The sequence below is a fragment of the Corvus brachyrhynchos genome, unplaced genomic scaffold (assembly GCF_000691975.1).
Source record: "Corvus brachyrhynchos isolate BGI_N302 unplaced genomic scaffold, ASM69197v1 scaffold69, whole genome shotgun sequence".
In the NCBI taxonomy this organism is placed as follows: domain Eukaryota; kingdom Metazoa; phylum Chordata; class Aves; order Passeriformes; family Corvidae; genus Corvus; species Corvus brachyrhynchos.
The window spans coordinates 3,228,962-3,253,501 of NW_008240228.1; the positions used below are offsets into that span (position 1 = coordinate 3,228,962).

The following is a 24,540-nucleotide window of genomic DNA, read 5'->3' on the forward strand; positions in this document are numbered from 1 at the left end:
CCTGCTGAATGATTTATGAGGGAAAACAGGATGCTGAGGGAAAATAGACTGATCAAATGCATCAAAAGTTTTCAATATGAGCATTTACCATGGGGTTATTTCCTTCTCCCTGTCAAGTCATCCTGATATTTCTTCTCACTAGTAAAAACATTTATATAGTTGCTAAAGATTTTAGTTTCCATAGAAACTGTTATTGGCTAAAGTAAATACAAGATGGTAAAAAGTGTGACCTCCCCAGTCCTGTGAGCATGTTTGCAGCTGCCAGATTTTCACCACCTGACCATTCATTTCCCAGTATTTACTGGTGCCTGACATTTTTAGCTGCGGCTCCCTTCAAAGAGCACAGACACTCTGCTGAGTGGCACTTCCATGCTTTCCAGAAGGCATGTGAATATTCATAGCTATTCCTACGGCTCCTTGTACCAAAGCACATTTTGTGTTATTTTGCAGACCTCGTCACTGAACTTTACAAGGGAAAAGATGTCTCTTAGTCTGCACATAAAAACCAAGCTCGGGTTACCAGGTAATGTGTGAATAAAGGGAAATAAATCATTGCTTCATCACAACTAATGATTTTCTCCTGTTCTCAAAATTCCTCTTGCTCCCTTTCCTACCTGATTCTAATGCCAACTAAAAAGGCAAAGTCCTGATAATCATTTTATAATTCCTTCACTTCTTTACAAATTTCATTTGAATGGAGGCACTTTTCCTGACATACACAATTAATGCGTCTTTTCTTGTTCCCTTCAGAACATGACTTTCATTTTCTTTCTCACGTAGAGCTCTGCTGCAATGCTCTGTGCTGCCTGAGAGTCTGCCTTTCTACCAAGGAATCAGCCTTTGCATGTATATTGCATTGAGATGGAAAACCCTGTCACCATTTCTGAAAATAGCAGCTGAAGACAGAAGGAGCCATCCCTGACAATGTGCAAAAAGAAGGCGATGCTGGAGCTTCTCAGAAACTCAGGGTCATCTGAGTAGATTGCTTTTCATCTCCCAAGCATCAAGTGCCTTGGTATCCACTAAAAACTCCCTTCTACATCATTAGAAACCCAAGTTCCTGCCCACATGACAACAGCACTGCTCAGGGGCAGCCACAAATTCATTACAGAACCCAAAAGTGTGTTCTCAGCTCATTCTTTGTGCTACCTTAACATGATGACTGTAGGGTGAGAGCTGCACTTCTGTGCCTTCAAGGGAACTTTTGAGGCTAAACATTGAGGGAATGGAGAAAGCAACCAGACCAGCTGGATGAGAAACCCAGGAAGATGCAAAAAACATGCAAGAGCAATCACAAAATATATGGGACTGGACTTACAGAAAAGTACTACGAAAACTGAGTATCAACCAAAAAGGCTAAAAGAGAAACCTTAAAACTCCTTGTGCTTCTCAGTCCTTTTTCAGAAATGAAGAATACTCGTGGCAGTGCACTGAATGCAGCATGAGAACAGACTGAGTTTTGGAAACTAGGACTGCCTACAGTCCTCTAAAATCCTTACTTGCTGGTGGCTCTGTGTAGCAGCACACCTCACACATTCTGGTAGCCTACCGTGGGTGAAGTTAATGACACTGAAACTTAGCTTTCTATAAAAATAAAAAGGAATTATGCTTTTTTATTTAATGGAGAAGTTAAGGCTTATTAAAAAAGACACTTATTTCTATCAAAAAGCAGCAGTAGATTAGAAATACACCAAATGAGGTTTAAAGATTCCCATTAAGTTGGTAATGACAACCCATGGGTGAAATCTACTCTCAGAATTCTGAAAACAGATTTAAAAATTTGCATAAACTGGCAGAAGTCCCCAATATAAAAATTGTGCAAAACTATGGGCAGAAGGAGGGGTGGTGGGGTGATGTAGAGAAGATCACCTCAGCCTCTTAGTTTACAGTGAAAGCAAGGGGTGCTCCCAGCTGGAAGCAGAGCTGTGGAAAAGAGCCCCTGAAAAGCTTTGGTGAGTATCCTCCATTCCCAGTGCTCTCTCGTCAGCCAAAATCCCAGGGGTTTTACTGGAAACCTCTGTGCAATCCCAGCTGCTACTGCCTGACTTGGAGCCAAGCCTCCTAAAGCTGAGGTGTAGATCCTCTGTGGAAGTGACGTGCACAGGGCTCTGCAACGCCGCTCACCTGCAGCCGATGCTCCTCTGCTCACCCCTACAACATGCATCAAAGCAAACTGGTACAAATGGCCCCAAAAGCAGCCTTTTATTTCACACCATTTGCAAGATGCCATCAGCAGCCAACCCAGGTGCTGTTTTCCTGCTGCCCACACACAAATCAATGACAAAAAGCGAACTCATTCACACAGGTGGTGCATTTCACCACCCCGAGAGCCCGGATTTTCTCCTACCCTTCATTTAATGCCACTGCTGTCAAATCTGTAACGTGCTGTAACAAAACCAGCCTTTACGTAACCCAATAAAAAAAAGTCACCAAGGCAATAGCTACGCATAAATTTTAGCTAAAAACATTTTGTTAGAAGAACATGAATGTCCTCTGTAAAGCGGGTAGCATGTTAAAATAATGTTCTAGACATTGTTAATACTTCATTGCTATTCATCATAGAACCATTAATCATGGTGAACTCATTTGGTATTAATGTGGATGTCATAAAGTACTTCTGTTGCATTTCAATTATAACTCAGCCTTTAAAATGCTGCCAGCACTACATGGAGAGCTTTGAAAACCAAATGTGAATAATCTGTTCAGAGATAACTACAACTGCTTTCTGGCACAGAAAAACAACCTTTTCCATTCCTAATTGCCCACGGTGGGGGGCTGAGGAGCCCCTGGGGCAGTGCCTGGGCCCAGGGCTGGCTGCAAGGAAGAGAGGTCACCCAGACCCAGGCATATTCCTTCCCCAAGATGAGAGGAGGAGAAACATTCTTTTGGTCTGTTCAACCAGGGCTAAGCAGCTGCGGGGCCACACTTTCCAGCCCCCGGGGATATTTCATTTTTTCCTATCGCTCCTGGGATTCCCTGAGGGACTCTCTTGCTTCCAGAGCTGAGTGCTTTGGTTTTTCCTCTGATGTGCTGTGTCTGCCCAAACAAGAACACCAGAGAGAACTTGCATCTACAACCTACTGTCTGTAGAGACTATAAAGGAGTGCACAATACATCAGGGCAAACCCAAAGGGAGCTGATATCCCAACCTCTCCGATAACAAAAAAAAATCCAAACAATCTCTTTCTGGCCTCAAGAGGCACTGAAAGAGGAAAATCACCAGCAGAAAATACAACACGGACTCAAACAACTATCAGCCCCTTGCCATCAGGGAAGCCAAAAACTTGTAAGCGTACCTTGACAAACCAAGACTTCTGTTCCTGGGCTGCCAGCAGAGCTTCCAGCAGGATTTTACACCCAGAATCCAAAGACAACGGCTCAACAATCCCAACACTTCTCAACAGAAACAGTGTTAAACAAAGAAAAGGCAAAATACTACTACTTAGTGATGGGAACTTTTTTTCTTCCTTTCAATTCTTGCATATAATTCCCATTCTTTTTTATCAAGGTCAGCAATGTAACAGGGAAGCACGCAGCAAGAATTCCTACCTTGGGAGCTCTGGCATGTTTTCCACATCTGGCATCTTTGACAAGGCTGATATCCAGCAGCTCAGTCTCCTAGAAGGAAAAATTGCAACGCAAGTTATTATTACATTATTCAAGAAGCCTTGTTGTGTTATCAGTGTCCCACTTCCCACATCTGTTTGTCCAAAGTAAGATCAGCTTCAAGGAGAGCTCAGGTACACCCAGGCAATTCCAACAGCAATGCTGTGCAGGTCTCCTAGGATATTTATAATATATAGGAGCCATAAGAGTCAAGCTGATTTTCTGGATTGCTAAGTAGCAGGTGCTGTGCTTTTGGTTTAATCTTTTTAATACAATTTTAGCATTTTGATGCTTGTCATAGTGTGACAAAAGGCAGTATTACAATCAGAAAACCCTGCCTCTGCAATAGAAAACCTGCTTTATTATTGCCAGAACACTTTGGGAAGTGCACATAAACCCCCCAAAGTGTTGTATCTATAACGATAACAAGGTTCAACAATTTTAGTGACTCAGTAAAACAACATGCACTTTTTGACAAGCATTTCAGAGTTCATGTGCTACTCTTGAGTTACGGGGTTATACAACACATGCCATGCTTGGAATAAAACTGGCACATGAGAACAGCTTCTGCTGGGCAAATTCCTGCCCTCCCCTACACACACATAACATGAAGAATCCCCTTTCCCTGATTTGACGATTTGGAAGGAGAATGGACGCTGGAGATGGGACCAGTGTGACTCCCAGCTGCCGACAGCAGTCTGAAATACTTCAGCAGCAGTGTGACCACACTTCAGGGAGAGCCACACCACTTCCAAGCATTTCAGCCTTCCAGAGCAGTAACTGCAAATGCTGTGCAGAGAACTTGGTATCTTTGTCCGGGACAAAGCCATTACTCCTTTTCTTCTAATTCCAAGGAATAAAGAAAAAAATAAATTGATGGGCGTGTTATTTCACCAAGGGTTACTTGGGAGCCTGATTTTTTTTTTTTTTCCTTTCCTTTTAAGGAACCCACTCCTGCACAACTTTCGCAGACCTTTGTTTTCTACTAAGACCAGCTCTACCAACCAGTTTTCATGTGACTGTACATTCATCACATTCTCCTCTGCCCCCGCCTAGGAATCCCAATTCCTCCAGTTCTAATACTTGCTGAAGTCCATGAGCAAATTTTCCCCTCTTTATGTGGCCTGTTTAGGGAAACTCGCACTTTTTAGAGGGTTATTTTTTGCCCTTACTTCCCTGAAAGAGTACAAGGGTATCAAATCTTGCCAAGATTTGAAAGAATCATTGGCAGGGTGATAAAAGGTGGAAATAACCCAAACTCCACCAATATACAGGGCATATGGACACAAGCACTCTTCTGACAGTGTAGGTGGAACTTTAAATAAAAACAGTTTACAATTAATTACAATAAATAAAAAAAAATTACAATTACAAGCAGGAGGGCTTTGAGTCCTTTTGTGTTAATCCATGTGACCATTAAGATCCTGGCAGGAATGAAAACAATGGAATATGGCAGAGCTACACATGAATTTATCACACTCAGAGCAAGAACTCAGGTGGGAAACAGGAGTTATATTTACCACACCAAACAATACCCACACCCCGAACTGGTCTCAAGCCCACTGTGAAATGTTCCACAGAAGCTCCAGGCACATGCAGACCATGTCATAAAAATCAGATTTCACCAACTGAAAGGACTAACAAGCACTAAAAATAAAGGCTTTAACAGCAAACACATGAGGGAAATTAAATATGCTGAAGAAAAATGGATCTTGCACTGAGATGCTGAGCCACACAGAGTGAATTTCAAAGCTTATTTTATTTGTCTGGTACTTCGGTTTTAAAAAAAAGAGAAGAACAACAAACAGAATTAGTAATTTATTCACTTACGAAAGTGCAACTAGACCTTCTGTAAGACAAACACAAAAAGACCCTTTTAAGTGAAATAACACACATTAAAAAGAGACACAAGAAAAGGAAAAGGCAATGACCAGCACTCCCAAGGACCTGAACAACCCTGCCTAGTTCTGCATCCTCCCAGATGGAGGAGGATGAGCAGGTATAGGGTTGGTTTGGAGCTTTGACTACTACTTTCAAGCTGCTTGCATGCCACCAAGCCACATGCAGAAAATGTGACCACCTGAGGACCCAAGAAATGGCAAGGGCAGTCTAAGAAAAAGGGGAAAGTGGAATTTTGTGGGGCTACTTGGCCAGCCCAGCTGTCAGGGCTGTAGGAATGGCTGACCCCTGAACATGCACCTCATGGCCTTCCTGCCCTGTTACCTTTCTGACAGAGAACACAGGGTTTGTAATCCTATCCCTAGAATCCTTTATATCCGTGTTTGACAACATCATTTAATGTAAGTAAACAAGAGCAGGACCTGCATCCATGGAAGTGCCTCTGTAGGCAGCATTCAGTGGGGTTTAGATAAATCAGAATTCATAATGGGCCATTTCTTAGTACTTTGATTCAAAAAAAACCTCCTGGAATTCCCTCACCCCAGGCACTTGCTTTCATCTTTCAAACAACTAATTAAGAGAGCAGAGATCAACTTCCTTGGAAGTCAGAGGAAATACAATTTCCTATTTCCCTATTGCAAAATGTGGGTCGATTTTTGTAAAGGGAAAATACACTTGAACAGTGGCCAAAGAAATGCCCCATTTCCTGCACAGCAAAATAGCCCAAGCCGTCCCCCACCTCAGTCAACAGGAGATTTGTTAACGTCTTCCTCCATCCACGCTTGGAAAATGCACCCTGTGTAGCAGGAGGCACAGAAGCCATAGCAACTGGGGGGAAAGAAAAAAATCCAAACCCTCTGCAAGTCCAACTTTTCCCTGTTTAGAGACCTCCGGTCACTGCTGCTGAGACTTAGTCCTGCAATAGAGTAACATCTCTTAATGCAAGTGGTAGATAGATCCCTCCAATAATTTCTAATACAAGAATTCCGGAGCAGTGAATTATTAATCCTACTATGTTTGGTTTCAATTAGCAGCTGAGACAGAGATGCATTCAGAGAGGGCTGCATTGTGCAATCTCACTTTTATGGGTGAGCACACACGCACAAAAGCAATGGATTGTGCAACCCTCAGCGTCTGCTAGAGCACTTATAATTAGGCCCATCTGAATTTAATATAATAACACCAATTTATGCCAGCTGAGGACCTGGCTCACTTCTATTTTAAACTGCCCAAAATGATGCCAACTGAGTCATGGTGCCTTGGGAATGTGCTTGTGACATAACCCCAGCTACAAAGCAGGAATCCTCATGGATCCCGCCCTGCTGGAGAGCCATCAGCAGCAGGGCAGGCTGAGAGCAGGATCAGCTGTCCTACAGAACCACCCAAAACTGTGTCAAGGAGACCCAGCAAGAGCAGGTGTGCATTGCCACAGCTACACGGGTTAGTCCAGAGAGCCAACTGCTTTACAGACATCCCTAACAAAAATAATTCCACTCTTCTGCAAGCACTCATTGTGGCTGAGGAGTCGTGTATTGCACTGACCTCAACTGTTCAACCTCCATTTCTATGTCCCTTCTGGCTGGATGTTCTTTTTTCCCCAATGTATGGCACAGCTCTCAGCCAGCGCCACTTCGGGAGACTCTCTAACCAATTAAACTCTGTAAACTCATTTTCCACTTAGCTGGAAAACCTGTGGCTTCACAGTTTCGAATCTGAAGAAGAAATTGTGTGCTGAAAGCTTATCTAATTCTTCTAAATATTGCCAGTCAGTCTAGTAGAAGACACAAGACTGCCTTCAAGGTTTGCCCAACAGTGCTAGCAAAATAAACTTTGGAAGACTAAGCCAGTTTTCTAAACAAGCACCATTTAGTGCTACTGGATGGCAACATCTGGTCAAAGTTTTCAAAGAGATAAGGCCAATTTGCTGAAAAAACTCCAAACAGAGACTCAAACAACATTTTCTCTTGGGAGTAATTAATCAAAATGAAATGGTACTTTAATATAGTAAGACTATTTTATCATTTCTGGACATGAAAGCGCTGAATATCTCTGGAAGAAAAAAACATATGCAGTTCTGTGCTATACTTATTTTTATTCAGCATTTTAAAAATGTTGTTTTAAATAAAACCACAGGACTACTGTCCTAACAACATGCTAGAAAGAAAATATTAAGACCAATATTTGAAACTGATTGGGAACAATTACAGAATCACAGAATCATTTAGGTTGGAGAAGACCTCTGAGATCACTGGTCCAACCTTTGACCAAATACCATCATGGCACCAAGTGCCACCTCCAGTCTTTCCTGAAGCACCTTCAGGGATGGTGTCTCCCCAGCCCCCTGCGCAGCCCATTCCTATGTCAAATCACCCTTTCTGTGAAGAATTTACAGGTTACGAAGAAATTGCAAGCTCTGCTAAAGAACTACCTTAGGCCCTATAGGTTCAGAGTAAATATGTATGGAAACTCATCAATTTACAGCCATCTATGGAATACACCTCACTCAGGTTTCAGGGATTTTGACAGTGATCCATCAGCCACACTCAGATTAAAATCTCCATGTGAGAGTAAATCCTTAGTACCAGTTCCAAAAGATTGCTTGCACAGCTAGAGGATGTCATGTATCATTCCTCTGTTAAGAACGTATCTATTTTTCCTTATTATCATTAAGACTAAATTGAATGAAACACAGCAATTTGTCTTCTCATCCCAAAGGAAAACCGTGGAGGACTGGCGAGACTGATTTAACAGAAACCTGCACCGACAGCTACAGGTAGGAACAGCAAGGTTGTCAATGACTGTAACTGGAGCTGTGCTAAAGTAGTGCTGTGCTTCCCCAAAAGTCCCATTATATAATTGGTAAGCTGCATCCCACTAGAGAGAGAGAGTCCCTGAAGAAGCTGTCTCCATGCTTCCTCCTGGCATGGACACAATTCAATTATCGGGCATCAAAATTATGGGCTGTGTCAATAAGGCAGCAGCAGAACAGCACATACACCTCAAATCAACAGGAGAACTCTCCTCAACAGCAGCGAAGTCTTTTTCTGCACAGTCGTCCTTCACTAGTTCAAAGTATTTTGTTACCTTCCCATCCATCCTTCTCAAAGAAAAAACATTAAAAATTTTTTCATCAATGCTAAATTTGCCAACCTGCCCAAAACAACCAGACCTCCTTCTAGCTCCTTGCAGGTGATGGATAAAGCAGCAGCGAGGCACTCAAAGGATGGAACAAAGGCTCAGGTTAAGCTCTTATATTCCTGGAGTAGCCACTGACTTCTCAAGGGTCAATTAAACACACAAAATTTTAACTTGGTTAAAGTGGCTTCTGAGTTCTCCACGTTCTAAACATCTATTACAAAATTCAAAGCCCAAAACAAATCCACCATCCTGGCACATGAAATGAAAATTTGGGTGAGAGGCACAGCTGTTCCTGATGGGCAGGAGAGACAGAAAACACTCTGCTGCCTCCACAGCTTCATTCAAAAATCGCTTATTTTCCAGCTGTTCCTTTCTGGCCAATGAGCACTGGCAGAAAATCACTGCAGCCTCATCCACACCAGCCCCATTCTGAGCATGAGGCTGGGCACAATTCACCACACACTCAGGGGAATTTCCAAACCCCCAGAGAGGAGGGTCCAGCAGAGGAGACTGTTTGTCGTCAGCACCGCTACAGCTCCCCATGGGGTTCGGGAAGCATTGCTGCCATTTGTTCTGTGACCTGCAGTAACAAGGGACATCCCCTGAGGGTGACACGGGACATCTCCCAAGGCAGGGAGTGACAGAGATGGAAGAAAGGACAGATATGTGCTCCTCTTACACAGAGCAGCACTTGGAAAGCAAGAAGTGATGGGTTTAAACACTGCCTTGACCACATGGCTCCCTAGGCCTGGACTAGCATTTCTGAACAACTGGCAAAACCATGGGGCTTCATATTACAGGGAATGGAAATTTTTCAAAAAATCGCTTGAACAGAATGAGAACAGAATGATTTCTTACTACCCAAAATGTATTATCTGTAAATTTGAACTTGTGCTAAACTTTACTGGGTGGTCAGTTATTCTTAATTCCAAAAGACTTGAGGGATCTTAGCAACACAAGAAGCAGCATCTATGATTTGACTCGGCTGCTCTGGGAATGAGCTCCAAACACCTTGTAAGGTTTCCTGGCACTTCAAGAAGAACCTGCAAGCAAAGTTGCATGACATCCGTTCTCTGCCAGGCCATTACAGGAGGCATTCCTATGGAAGAATAAGCCCCAATCTGAAAAATTTTGGCTATCTTAACACAAAGTCTCTCAATGTATCCCTGGAGTTGTAAGAACAGCAACATTTTCTAGTACAGGGAAAATGATCTGTGGTTTACATAAAGCATAAAACATTGAGCTATTAGGAAAAAAATGAGGAGAAATTTTCATGCTAAGTGCCCTTTTAATAATGAAAATGAAACAATTCTTCTGCAGCTATGCATAGATTTCTTTGCTTCATTAAAGGAAAATTTCATTTGCTTGGATTTACAGATGCTGTGGCTGAGCAGTCTAGAAACTGGCACAGAGATTTAACAATACAACTCTTAGTGCAAAGAAACAGGAAGCAGAAGAACACAGTAAAGATTTGCTGCCTGCCTCCATCCCAGCAAATTAACCTGCACAAACAGGCAAAGGACATGGGGAAGACTCAGTGTGCTATGATCAGCCATCATCCCAGGTGATGCACTGGAAAAAATTCCATACCAGGTAAGACTTCAGCCATGCTACAGGTCTAATCCAAAGTCACCAGTGCTTGATAGGGTATAAACTCAGCCTGGTATGTAAAAATCATTACTACCTCTGTTAGTCAGTGTCAGTACATGCTCAAAAAAACAAGCCACAATCCTTAATCTTACAGCCTCCACACACAAGACAATCAGTGAATGAAAGGAACAATGGGTTTGTGATCTCCCAGCAGAACAGAGGAAAACAGTGGCAAAACTGGAGAAGTACCTCCCTATCCTAATCCCACACCCATTAACATGGTGACTCCTTGTCCCACTGCTGCCTTTGCCAGTGCTCTTCCTTTCCAGGAAAGGCTCCACCACAAGAACACTCAAACCCAGAAGTTTCTCATCCAAACAACTTGGATCTGTTGCAGCTGGCAGTGGGAACTGTATGGACAGGAACACCTTGAAGGTACCTAGTTGGAACTGGTTTGGTTCTTCTAAAATTGCTCTCACACCGCTGCTCGTCCCACTCACACAAGCAGGGAAGAATAGGAGGAAAAGGAAAATTCATGAGGTGCAGCCATATTCAAAAATGAAAAGAGCTGGGGGAGGACCTGCTCCAGAAGAAAATACAAAAGCACCTTGTAGGCAGCCTTCATAATGGTACTTGATTGATTTTTATTCACATAACTGAGAATAAGATGGCAATTTGTAGCTTTAGAGTCACAAGGAAGAATACAGTGAACTGAAGTTTTAAGCAGTATATTAAAAAACAACAAAAAAGTAGTATTTCTATTAAGAAACTTCTCCTTTCGAATCACAACATGTATGATTATGATGATTAAATGCCTGCCCAAGAAGGAACATACCATATTTTGGGGGTGATGTTCTCATGCCATTATTTTCCACTGCCATGGGATCACAGACTACACAGAGAGCATTATTATGGTTTTTCCTTTGAAGCAAGTAAAATGTATTATTTTCCACAGAGTTCCCCAAACAGAAAACAGCTGGAGCAGAGCCTTTCATCCCACGTGGAAAAGCACTGTACAACCCCTGCATCCACCACACCTGACAGTGCAGCTCCTCCTCAGGAAAATCTGTCCATCAATAGAAGGTTATTCCAAGACTGAATGAGATCAAGTCTTTTGAACTTTTAGAAAAGTCTGTTTTTAATGCATGCAGCATAAGCTGGAGGCATCTAAACAAATATCAACACATTAATAGCTCTGGCTGTATGATTTTAGAAACTACTTCAGCAGGTGAGGGTGTTTTTGGCAGAACTCCACTGCTCTGGAACAGTTTTCCTTCTAACTAGTTGGGTTTTGTGGAGGGATTTGGAGACTGCAAATTCAGGTCAACAGTACAGGGCTTTTGGCTTGTCTATATTAAAACAATAAACGCTCTTTATGTATCTAAGTTTACGACAACTGGGAGATTCGGACCTTGGAGTTGCTCTGCTCCCCACATAACAAAGGGAGCTTTAATGTTAAGGCACAAACACAGCAACGCATGCCCTACTTACACGCCTGCCACTTCCATGGATGGATAAAGAGAATCAACTAAAAACTGTATGGAAGCAGAATGTATACCCCTGCCAAGTCCTCTAGCTACAGCCCTGGCATGTGTTACTTAACTGGAAAATCCACAGTCCAGGCACAAATCCAACTGCAGACTTCAGCTATAACATGATGCTTGAGCACTAACAACAACAGCTGAAAACCTGCAAAACCTGGAGACTGGAAAAAACCTAAAATATCTACAATTTAGGAAAAGAGAGGAGAAATAACCCCAGCAGCTGCAGGCACATTAGTGGGATAGGCACAGCTTTGGATAAGATGATGAAAGGAGTATTAATCACATGAAGGTAAAACAACAAAAAAATAAGAGACCACATGAGCTTGCCAGCCAGATCATACCTAAGCTGATATTTTTTTTTTTTCCTTGGCACAGGAAACTTTGAAGATCTTCTCTGCCTGAATTTTGATTAATGACATGAGCCAGAATTGACAAGTCATTATCCCAAACTCTGGTCACCAGTACTCAGAGATTAATTTAACTTTAAGGAGCTACAGAGAAGGTTCCAGAAGCGATCACAGATTCCAGAGTAGGCTCTTGTTAGAGGAGACTCAGAGAGCTTGGCTTCCACCAAACAGCTAAGAGGGGGATGATTATTGTCTATAAATACATGCATTGTATAATCAGCTGAGAGGAAGAGAAGCTATTCAATCTTGAAAGAAGTAAGAACTGAGTTATATGGATTCTAATAAGTGTGGGCAAAATTAGGACTATTTTTCCTCAGATATTGAAAGCAAGAATCACTTTTACAAAGGGGTTTGATGTGTGTCTGAATACTAAAATAATACATGCACTACACAATATCCATAAACATAGAGCGCAGAAAACATTTTTCTACAGTAGTGATCTAAAGGAATTGTATTTATTTACAGCTAAATTTTTGAGTTCTCACTACTCCAACCACCCCGCAGCTTTATCTACAAAGTTACCACTGGATAGTTCAGAGAATAACTCATTAACTACTAATTTGTAAGTGACCTATCTGGCAGGTGTTGATACTCCAACAATTTTGGAGATTTATACTTCCAGGCTCTTTATATGAACATCAGAAAAAGACAGCAGAAGCTGCACATGCAGCTGGAAAAGCTTTTCCCAGCCAGATCCTTGACTGTTTGCTGCTCTCAAGGAGGATGAAGCCCACAAACAGCATCAGCTGAAGATGTCCACACACACCAAAGAGATGAGAAACATTCAGGTGAGGGCACAACAGATCTGGAAGGAAGCACTGGTTTGTTGCAAGGGAAATCATATTTTGCTTCTTCAAACATGCACAGTCCTTAGTGCAGGAACTTGGCAGCAGTTGCCCATGTTCTTCTCCCTGTGCTGTGCCACAAACTCTCACTCCGTCCTCCCACAGCCCCTTTCACTTCACCTGCTGCTGTCACTTTAATTTCCCTTATTAGCTCTATTTGCTGCTTACCTTGTAAATATAAGTGAGTTTAAAACAGTTATTTGTTCGGTGTTTATTGGGGAATTAATTAGAGGGGAGTAAGAATTTCTTGCTAATTTATTCCTTACAAGATGTAATCATTATTATTTTTGCATGCTCCCAGGGTTTATGGATAAGTGCATCTTAAAAATCAAAGCAGAAAAAAAAAGAATCCCCAGATCAGAATCAGTGGGTGAGTCTCTACAGATTTAATTTACATTCATCTGCTATTAATCTGAATGCATAATATTCTTCACCATAATTTTATAAATCTCTAGACAGAGCTGGGAAATTATTTTTATTGAAGTATTTGCATGCGCATGCCTCAGATTCTTTTAGTCTTGGCAGCTGTGCCTGAAATTGGAATTTACACTGAATGAGGAAATACGGGTCATTCTGCAAACACAACAGAGATGAAGTCAATGGCAACTTGTTGGAAGACCTTGAATTCTTGCCAAGCCCCGTTTCCCAAAATATTTTGCCCTACACCACATTCAAGCCTCAATTACCAGCTACTCTCTCCTGCAGGAGCCAGCTGCTCTGAGCATCAAAGGCACATACACAAAACAGAACCAAGTTGTAAATCAGCAAAAAACCTGTAAAGATGGATGATTAGCTCTTCTTATCGTTCATCAAGCTAAAGAACACACTCTTCTTAACAGGGACTCACTTCAGCCAACACCTGAACTGTGCCAATAGTTGGCTGTGTTCAGCACTACACTCAGCACACTCCAAACTTTGCATCTTATTCCATTGCCTGAACCCAACACTTCGGGGCTGTTACAAGGTAGGGATTTTTTTTTGCTAACTCTGTTTCGTTGGCAGCACAGGCACAAGATGATATTTTTCTCTCCTATCAGGGCACTCTGGCTCTTTCCTGTTTATATGTTCTCCTACTATGTGGAACTAAAAAGCAAGGCAGCAAACCCAAGGTTAGCCCTGTTGTCTAATGATGTTTCCTTATTTAGCAGCTTGTTTGACTGCAGTTGCTGTTTTCTCCCTCAGAAATGTTCTCAGTTCTGTTCTCTGGAGCATAATTATTCCAAGTACCTTTTCCCCACCAGCAGCACGCCAAGACTTCTTGACTTTCCAAAAGAAAGTTTGTGTTCTTGAAGGTGACTGAAACACGACTTGAAGAAAGTAGTGAAGGACTCAATCCTGGCAGGGAAATGCAAAAGGAGAGGACCTAAATACTTTGCAGGTCCCCCAAGCCTGTATGATGCACAATTTTTAAAAACCTCAAGGGCATTTTTCATGGCACAACCAACCTTCAAGCTTGAAGGGTATTTAACACCCAGACATGCTGGTGTGAATCATTTGCATCTCATACTATCAGAAAGATCGTCTCGCTTTTCCAGTGCTCTCCCTTACACGATCTGGATGTCAGCTCTACATTTCTTTTCCAAACTTGAACCACTCAGCATGAAATAATCCTGCTGGATGATTGCCTGGGCTGGGGTGGGTTGGTTGTTATTATTCTTAACGTAGCAGCCAAGGTGATTTCACCAATTTCCTCAAATGAAACTGCAATTTCTGAAATAAGGCACATCCTAGCGAAGGAGATGAATGGGAGTTAAAATGCTTTGGAAAATGTTCCATGCATGCTCTAAAATACCAACTAACTCTTGTATGTGGGAAGATCTAATGCCTTCCTGCTTGGAAAAATACCTTCGGATTTCAACAGTCAGTAAGGTTGTCGCTACCACATCTGTGAGATTACAGCCAAGTTCAGACAAGCTACTGAAACATCTCCTTTTCAATAATGAACATAAAAACCCAGAATATATATGCATACTGTTCTCAAAATGCATAAGGGAAATTAAAATGTTTAGTCTAGCATTTCATAACATTTAAGTGGTTAAGTTTGCTGCCTAAGTAATGTCTTAACAAGTGTCTCGTTTCTCTCTAAATAAAATGTCACATGTAATGAAATTATTGTTAGGAATCAAGGGTATGATTTAGCATGTCTTTTGAAGCAGGCTAGGCTGCTTCTAAAACAACACCAGAAAGTGCTATTATTGAGTAAAAAGCATGATAGTTCGGGGGGAAAAAAGGCTCACACACTTAGAAAAAGGAATGCTTTTTCCGTAATTACGTGGATTGAGAAACAGCTATTTTTGTCAGCATCTTCAAAGAGACTTCTCAAGTTATGGAAAGTAAACAGGGGAAAATGAGAAAAACAACATTTTTAATTTTTTTTCCCCCAGAAAAATGGTGGTTTGAAAACCAACAATGAGAAAAATCTATTTAGGAGAACAAGGAGAGCAGCATTTGGGCGCATGTTGGGGTCAGGGGCATCACTGACTATGATTTTAGGCCATGGACATGTCAGATCAGGATTTTACTGATAAGAATTTAACTGGAGCTTGTCAAAAATCCCTCCTACAAGATGCAGCCAGGCAGTCAGGACAGGAGGGGTGATGACAAGACACTCAAACTTAGAACCTGGTTGACAGCTAAGCCTGGTAAAAGACACATGGTGGAGAGAGAGCAAATAAACAGGAACTTGCTAGAAGGTCATGTCTGTAATGTTTTGTGGTCAACCCTTGCAGCCTTATAATGACAACTGTGATATTTAGTGTTATATTTGGTGATTTTTTTTTTCCCCCTACTAGTATTTGTGAGTCCAAGGTCCTGTATGAGAATTACAGGATTAAACATAGATTGGGATGTGTAGAGTGACACACAAGTTTTTTTAGGCACGTATCTCCTGGCCTGTGTACCCAATAAAACATATTTATCCAGTTAAACCAGACTCTCAAATTCTCATTATCCTTTCCCAGGATAAGCAAACTCTTATGTCACATTTCACCACCTTCCCCTACTTTTTGCAGGATGTTTTATATGAAAATCCACAAAGCATCTCATAGAAGGGTCAGGGTAACCAAAACAAACATGTTTTACTTAATAATGGGCAAATACAAAACCGGTAGAAACTGTGCAATTCTGTCAAAAACAAGCAAATAAACACAGGAACTTGTTACCCTTTTGCTTCCACACCTTTATATATATTCCTGTTACAAAACTTCTCTTCTGTAACAAAGAAAATCCCCCCTCAGATGCATGATGTAATATTTTATACTTCTTTTTCAGTCTGTATTATTATCTCCAGGATCTTCCAAACTTGATTCAAGACACTAATCTGTGTATCAACAGCTCTGGGACAGTGGGTATATGACAATGTAATGGCATTCCCACTTCCTTTCCCACAGCAAATAAAATTTTCCATTCATAAAAAAAATTGCAGATACAGCTTTAATTTCTCTGAAAATCTGGCTTTACTGACAGCCCAGATCTAAGTTTACCTTTTTCTGTACAGAAAGGCCTCTTATAGTCTAACCATGGGTATCTGTTTTTTAGAATAAGTTTTTATTTAGGCTGGCAGAGGCTTAGTGTCTCTCAGCAGCCTCAGTCTTTCAAAAGGATTGTTTACCACTTCAATTAAAGAAGAACATAATATGACCAATTAAAAAGATGAAGGAGCTGGGGTTTTATACTAAACTTGAAATTACCCTTATGGATAAACAAACCTTAGCCAATTATTGCAGCAGCAAAACAAATTAAGATACAGTCTCAAACCAGATTAAACACGAGATTAATTTCTTGAACAAGTACGTGCCCAAGATGGGAGAACTCCTCAGCAGCCACAATCCTGGGTGTCCCTGTAATTCTGGCCCTGAAGGAGGAATACAGATCATTCAGGCATTGGGAAAGCACCAGTAGACATTATATTTTAATACTTTTTCCACTACTTTGTGTAACTTTTGTTATGAGTTTAAGAGACTCATTTGTGCTTCAGGAAGATCCTATCAATATTTGAGCAGCACAGCCAACCTTCACCAAATAAATCAACTGATCTCGACTTTTATTGCCCTGGATATAGAATCTACATTTGATCATCTCATAAATAATTGCTCACCTCTGATTCTCAGAAGAGTTTGAATGGTCCATTACCAAGCAGAAGCCTAAATAACGAACTATTACTACTCAATTGATGGCATATTATCTCCCTCCCTCCAAAATTCGTAATAATGAAGCTGGGCATCTCGACTCTGTTCACTTCAGAAATACTGGAGACATTTGTTCTTCCTGCACGTGCCACATAGGGACAGGAATCTGCACGTTGTCTTTCCCCCCAGCAATAAATCCCAAGGGAAGACATCACCAATGTAGGGAATAGATTTCGACACCCATGACTGCCTGATGGATTTGCTTTCTGAAGGGGGTTTTTGCTCCATCAGATTCCAAAGCAAACTAAACACCAGACACTGTGAAGAAACAGGAAAAATTGTTTCCCAAATGGATTTATAAAGGAAACTTTGGAAATAGCCAGAGAGTCAACATTTACTTTGGCTACATAAGCCCTCCTAGAGTTTCCCTGGAATACAGAAATGCTGCTCAGGACCATCTTAGCATGTTTGTGTCTCTGGCAGCTGCTGCAGAACAGGTTTCTCTTCAGGACCGGACGCAGGGATTCCTCCCGAGCCATCCCATACAAAACCCCGCTGCGCGGAAAAAGGAAGTGCAGATGCTGTTAGCTGCACACGCCGAGTGCCTGCACTTGGCTCCATGGTTCGTTCCTGCTGGGACTCCCTGCAGTGCCACGAGCCTTTGGGAAGACTCCGAGCACAGGGAAACAAACACATCCTGTGCCTTCTGCTGCTTTACAAGTCCAGGAACCAACCCCCACTGGGTAATAAAATGTGCCCTGTGCATAATCATCATTTCTCCCTTTAGATGTGCATGGAACAAGTCCCTATTTCTCTTCTCTTTCAATCCCAAAATTAGTTTCCAGAATGCTTTAGATTATTTAAAAAGGAAAAAAGAAACCCAAAACTTTTTTCAATACCTGATAGGAAAATGGATGTATTTCTATGGCAGTAACTGCCACTCACCACAGACCTTCCTACATCTGCATTTACAGCTCCCTGAACATAAAGAGATGGGGGGAAAATCTGATTTGAGTTTATTATGTCATTTTTATGGCTTTTATGGAATAGATGTTAACAATGGACTGCTATGCATGCAGGTTAACATATGTCTCTCACATTATGGAGTCAATATCCCACCCAGTGTAAATCTCAAAGTTCAGCATGCCCTGAATTAAATCCTGTAACAACTCCTAAAGATGACAGTACAATCTCTAATGTCAATACCATACTCTAGTCCATGGTTATAATTTGTTCGGTCAATAATTCACCACAGTCTATTAAACTTAGTACTGGCTTCCTCAAAAGCGCTAAAATAAATGTTTAAAAGATTCCCAATGGCATATTTGTAGTTATCTATAATTGGCTCTGCAGCATCACAGGAGCACATCATGGAAATTATATATATAAATCAGACCACGATCTTAATTTCACACTTATTCTCCAAGGACTGGCATAAACAATTGCAAAACCTCCTGTAGCTCATGATAGCCTTAATCCGCACAGCCAGCAAGACTCCTCCGAGTTTTGTTCTCCTTTGGCTACATCAGGAGTCTGAGCAGAAGCTGAAGGCCAATTCCCAGCTGAAATGACAGGATAGCTCCTCATTAGAAAACTTCTGATTCCACAGTGTAACTCAGCCCCAGCAAGCAGCTGAGAGCAGTCAGGTCTTTGGGATGCAGCTGTTGTGGCAAAGGATTGGCTGTGGGACGGAGTTATGGATGTGAAGGGGAAAGTGTCCCTGCCCTGTAGAGCTCCACAGATCCATTGTGAAGAGATCCTCCCTATTCAGGTGTAACCTTATGGGTGACACACCAGTCCTGACCAACAACAGTCACAACAAAGCTCTGATTTTCAGGAGAAGGATGAACAGCAAGTGTCAGCTGGTTATCTCTATTACTCACTCTTCATTATTAAAAAAAAACCAACTAAAAAACCCCAATACAAGCAAGCAGTACAGAAGTGTAGAGTGTTTTGAAAAGCTTGTATCTACCTTTGTCATAGATATGAGCGCCATGAGAAGCTAAAAAACAAGGAGGAAAAAAAAGCCTGGCTGGCAAATGTTGATGTACAGCCGCTCATGTTATAACACACTTCTGGATTCCTTTTTTCATCCATATGCCAGGAACAATTGACCTGAGGCAAGGCTTTTTTATTGCAACTTTTGGCAGATCCAGTCAATATCCATTATTTACAATTATGCTTTTGTATGTGTGTTTCTGCTGCAGTATCTCTGTCCAGTTGTCAAGTCCAGATAAGACTTTGCCATATGATTATTCAAAATGCATTTAGTAAGTGATGCGGATGGAAGACACAGGAGGAAAGTAATACCAGTATGAAATTACATTCCTAACAGCACTCTGCAATGCATCTCTCTAAGCAGAACGTATAAACTAGCACTAAAAAAACCTCTGCTAAGCCCCTTCTTTGTTCACGTTTCCTTCAGTAATTCTACACCCTTTGTTTTCCTGATCTGTAGTGACCAGCAGCTGCCTGGACCTGCACTGCAAAATCCCACTCCTACCACCCCACAGCACAGATCCTGCTTAGGACAACACCCACAACATAACTGGAGTCCCCTACACCCATGCTTTAAACAAAAATCCCATGTTCCTGGGATTGCATTCCTGGCTGGGGAACAGGACCTGGTGTAAGAATGGACCTGCTGCCAGCAAAAGCTACAGTTCAAAAGTTAAACTCAGCTTGATTCAGTTCAGCTGAGCAGATTATGGAGTTTCTTTCAGCTGACAAATTTTTGATGTGATATTTCAAAAGAGTGATAAACTTATTGTAAAGCTGATTAAATTTATCATGTGACAAAATCATCTAATGGCCAGAGGTCCTGAACTTTCCCTCTGAACAGCTGAGGGCAGATCAGCAGTATCCAGCTACATCCAAGTTTCTCTCTTCTGCTCCTGGGACAGCAAAGATATTTTCTACGGAAAGGTGGAAAGGAGAGGCAGGGGGGAGCCACAGGAGTTTCAATATCAAACACATGACAAAATACACTCTTGTCTGTACTTGCTTTCAGGGCTCATTGCAAGTAACCATATCTTGATGCCCCTCCCTTGTTTTCACGCTCCTTTTTGTGAGCATCTTCTAGCAAGTGATAAGAGGAAGCTGCAGGCTGGAATTTGCAAATGCACTGAGTGTTGGGAGTTGCTCAATTCCCCCTGGAATAAATGGTATAAGCAGTAGCAGTGCTAATGGAGGAGGGCAGCCAAGAATGGTTCCTCTGAGACAAGAGCTTGTCTGAATTACCTATCCTGTTAGGACTCTTGGAGGACAGAGGAGCTTTGGCAAAGCTACACTTCTAACATCTCTTTCTAAGCTAGCCAAATTAGTGCAAATGAACAATGGCAGGCCAAAAAAAGCTTCAGCAATATAATTTGGCTGTGTACTAAATATAGTACACAACAGCGTGCATTCTGTTCTGAAATGCAACTCTACCAAAAAGCAAAAGATAACTTCTAAACCCTCTCAACACTTTTTTTTTTGCACATCTCTACAAAAGATGAAGGATCAGGTATTGCCCAGTTTTTGCAATCCTTGAGCAAAACCACTGCAGACTAACACACCAACACAAATAACTTGACGATTGCTACATAATCAAGAGGCAGCAGAGTTCAGTGCCTCATGCACTGTTCATGAAGGATTTATAGGAAGGAAAACTGGAAAAAAACCCTATTCCTCAGCAAGCACAGGAATGACGTAGTGCAGTGATCGCTCAACAAACCCTGTACCAGTTCTGCTTCTCCTAAGCTGAACAAGTGATGGATGGAACTCCTGCTCTGTTCACGTGTGTCTCCCCAGTGCCATGTCTGACCAGCTCCTGCAGCCATGGCAGACCCAAGCTGATGTTCCCACTAAGCCAGGCTGCAAGACACCTAATCCAGGCTGGGAAAGAAGTGGCTGCACACCCACAGGCTGCCAGTTCTGCTGCAAGCTCGGATGAGAGCACCCACCAGCCCCTGTCCCTGCCTCTGCAGGCAACATAACCTGATGAGCTCAGTCCCACTCCAATGGGAGAAATTAAAAGTTCACACAATCTAGGGAGAGAAGCATTTGAGCGGGCTCTTGTTGGCATGCTAAGTCGACAGATCCCACCATTTCCTTTCATTGAGTTTTTGCTGTCTGCATAGGAGTATTAAAAAAAAAAAAGCTACCAAGAAAAGGTAAAATACTTCTGGGCTTGTTGCAGGAAGGCTGAATAGTGAGAAAATGCTAAGGGTCAAAAAGACTAAATTCCCTATCCAACTCCAGTAGCCCTGCCAGCTCTGCCTCCTGACTAACAGCATCCCTGAGATGCTGCCCATACTGCCACCGGCAGAACTGCTCAGATATTATTTACTCTCTTCCATCCTTTCCTCTCATTCCTCCAAAGACTTCTCTGTCTTGGCATCCCCTCCTCAGGCTTGCCATCTCCTAACCCTGCCAAGCCACCACTTGTCTATTCCAAGCTTTTTGTGCATTTACAAAAGCGACCTCGTGACCTCTTGTAGAAGTCACCTTGACAACACAAAGGGACAGCAAGAAGACAAACACACACTTCTCAGTGCTGCCTGTAGCATCAGCCTGACTTGCTAGCATGGGAACTCTTCTTTCCTGAGCTATTCCTGCTCACTCACGTCCTCTGTCCCCACACGGCACTAGCTGGTGGAGCCAGCTGCTGCCTGCGGGGTTTAAGGGAAGGTTGTGCATAATTCACACATTTCACAGGACTGGATTAAGCCTGGAAGCTCGGCTATCCAAATGCAGGTGGAGACATTGGTGCAGCAGCCAAACAAATTTGCTGGCAGCCCTCACATCATCACTCCATACATCACAGTGAAGTTCTCTGCCAGCAATTTTGGCTGCATGGAGCCCGGCCTGGAGTCATCCATGCAAGGTAGGATTTCACAAACTACTCTTCCTGCAAGTAACATCTCCTTCCTCGTGCAATCCCCAACATGCTGTGATTTCAGGCTCAGGATGGTTGCTCTGGCCATAATGAAGTGCCTGGGGTTTATTCAAAAGTCATGTTTACACACCAAGGTGTAGCAAGCACAGCTTTTGACTGACCAGCACATGGGAGAAGAGACAAAAGACAAGGCTGTTGGAAGACAATCTCCCAAACCTGCCCTCTCCCATAGTTCCTGCTTTGGGTTGAGTTTGGAGCAAGAAGAAAAAGAAGCTGATTTCAGAACATTCATTTGGAAAACAGGTAGGGCAAGGCAAAAGCAGACTTTATTTAAAAATAAAGATATTGAGACATTTGCTTTTAATGCTGACTAAACACTTTCTACAAGAAGAAAATTAACCCTGTTTTCTCCTTTCTGCCTCTCTAAAGCTAATTTCCTTCCAGTTGCTATCTTGCAGAAATAATAGGTATTGACTCACAAAATTTGTCTTTGGTAGCCTACAGCAAGCAACAGCATGTGCCTGTACTTGGAATCTAAGAAAAAAGGAAACCGTGTTTGTCCTCCCACGACCAGGCAAGCCAAAATTATTTGGGGGATAATTTTAAATCACACATGTGTTTAAAAATATACATGGAAACATACTTTTGGTTTGTTTAAACCAACAGCGCATGTCAAGGATCATCAGCTTCAATTCCTCCTAGACTTTGATGGCTTGTTTAGCCACAAGGGAGAAGAGGAAGTTATTACTTTTTGCAGTAAAAATGAAAAATAAACAACCCCCCCTCCACTCCTCCAGACCCACTCCTCCTCACACACACACCAGAAGACCCAAAACCAAACAAACAGTAAGCCCCAGAGGAAATAAACATTAAAAAAAACCAAACAAGCATAAAATTCCTTAAAATGTACCACCTTTGAAGAGAACATTTGGCAACCACTTCAAAATAACAAACGAGGACATGCAGCCCATACATCTCCTCCCTTTGCAGAAATAAATTGAGAGTTGCTGTGATACTTAAGAGATCCATCAACAGCAGAAAAATAACCAGTGAAGCTTTTGCATGTGTGTGTGTGTGTGTGTGTCTGCAGACCTACAGTGTTGACAGATTCTGCCATCTTCAAAAGACATTCAATGCTGTTTGAATTGTAGCTCAGTATTTAAAGTCGGCAAGTCATACCTAAATTTTCCATAATACCATTTAGATTACCTGGAAAAAATAATGCTGATTTGGGTATTCTCCACATCATCAAAAAATACACATTCAGGGCATGTGCATACAAATGACACATCATGTACTTGACGCCTTGTGTTTTATAGGTGTGCCCAGTGATCCAAAACAACAACAACAAACTTAAACAAGCTTATGTGTTATAAGATTCTTTAAGTCATGCATTTAAGCTTCTTTGTTACATGCTCTTGGTCCATTTTTTAACCTACTTTAAAAATTTCACCTACAAGAGCAAGAAAATTCCTTTCTCAAAACAAGCGAAAAAATCTGTCATGTCATGATGGGACTGTAGAAATTAAGACTTCTAACAAAACACCAAACATGGTGAGGTTTAGGCTTCAGAGGATCTATGAACAGCTAAAGGAATCAGTGAAACCAAAGGTAAAAATAACAACAGGAACTGCACTACTGATTTCAACAGGACCAGGTTCTTATACTGCCTGCCCAAACTTAATTTCTTTTGTGTCAGTCGATTATGCCTTGGCATTTTGCCCTCCTTTTGCGAGCCACAATTTGTAAATTAGTTTTCAAGGTTAAAAAAAATGCAAGGAAATGAGATATCCTACTGCCAAACAAACATCACAATGAAGTATTGCAGTAGCTTTCCCAAAAGTGCATACATTGGTCACTCTTCTGATTTAAAAATAAATTGACAGGTGATTCATTTGCGTTTTACCACAACCCCGCACAGCCAGGGAGATGTGCTGACCCCCAAAGCAGCAGCTCAGCATCTGTATTTCCACAGGGTGTTCCACAGCAGCCACCTGAAAGATCATTTTCACCACATGAAAAAGCCCTGAGCACAAAGCAGGTGCAATGGCAACAAATTCAGGCAAAATTCAGGCAGCCATTCTCTTCTAAACACAAGGTTCTGTCTGTTCTACAGGATCATCATCATCATATGTCTCAGAAGAAATCTGGAGTCATATCTCACTGTCTGTTTTGCAAACAGAGTTAATGAGAGTCATGAGGATAATGTTTTTCATTAGATTGAGGATATGAGCCTAATTCAACTCCACCGAAATCAATGGCAGGCTTTCTATTCATCTTAATGAACCTGAATCAACTTTTGTAATGCCAGAATGCAAAACCCTCCACTAGTTCTGCCTCACAGAAGTATCTGCTGTCATTAGAGGAGTCCTAGGACAATTTAGCACACCAATAATTAGGCAGGTCAGAAGAAAATAATACACAACCAGTGAGGATATTTTCATATGGAAATGCCTTATGTAGCTATTTCCCAATGACATATGTCCCTTACTCTACTTTTTTCAG

The 24,540-nt window shown here is 41.8% G+C and overlaps 1 protein-coding gene across 2 annotated transcripts in view; it reads right to left on the bottom strand.

Moving 5' to 3' along the window:
* Positions 1-3,612, bottom strand: part of PLCB1 (phospholipase C beta 1) — a 243,390-nt gene extending 239,778 nt beyond the window's left edge. For both annotated transcript variants that reach the window (XM_017745250.1, XM_017745251.1), the window contains exon 1: positions 3,550-3,612. The gene's annotated coding sequence lies outside the window, so the exon portion shown is untranslated. The remainder of the gene's footprint in view (positions 1-3,549) is intronic.
* Between the last annotated feature and the right edge of the window lie 20,928 nt (positions 3,613-24,540).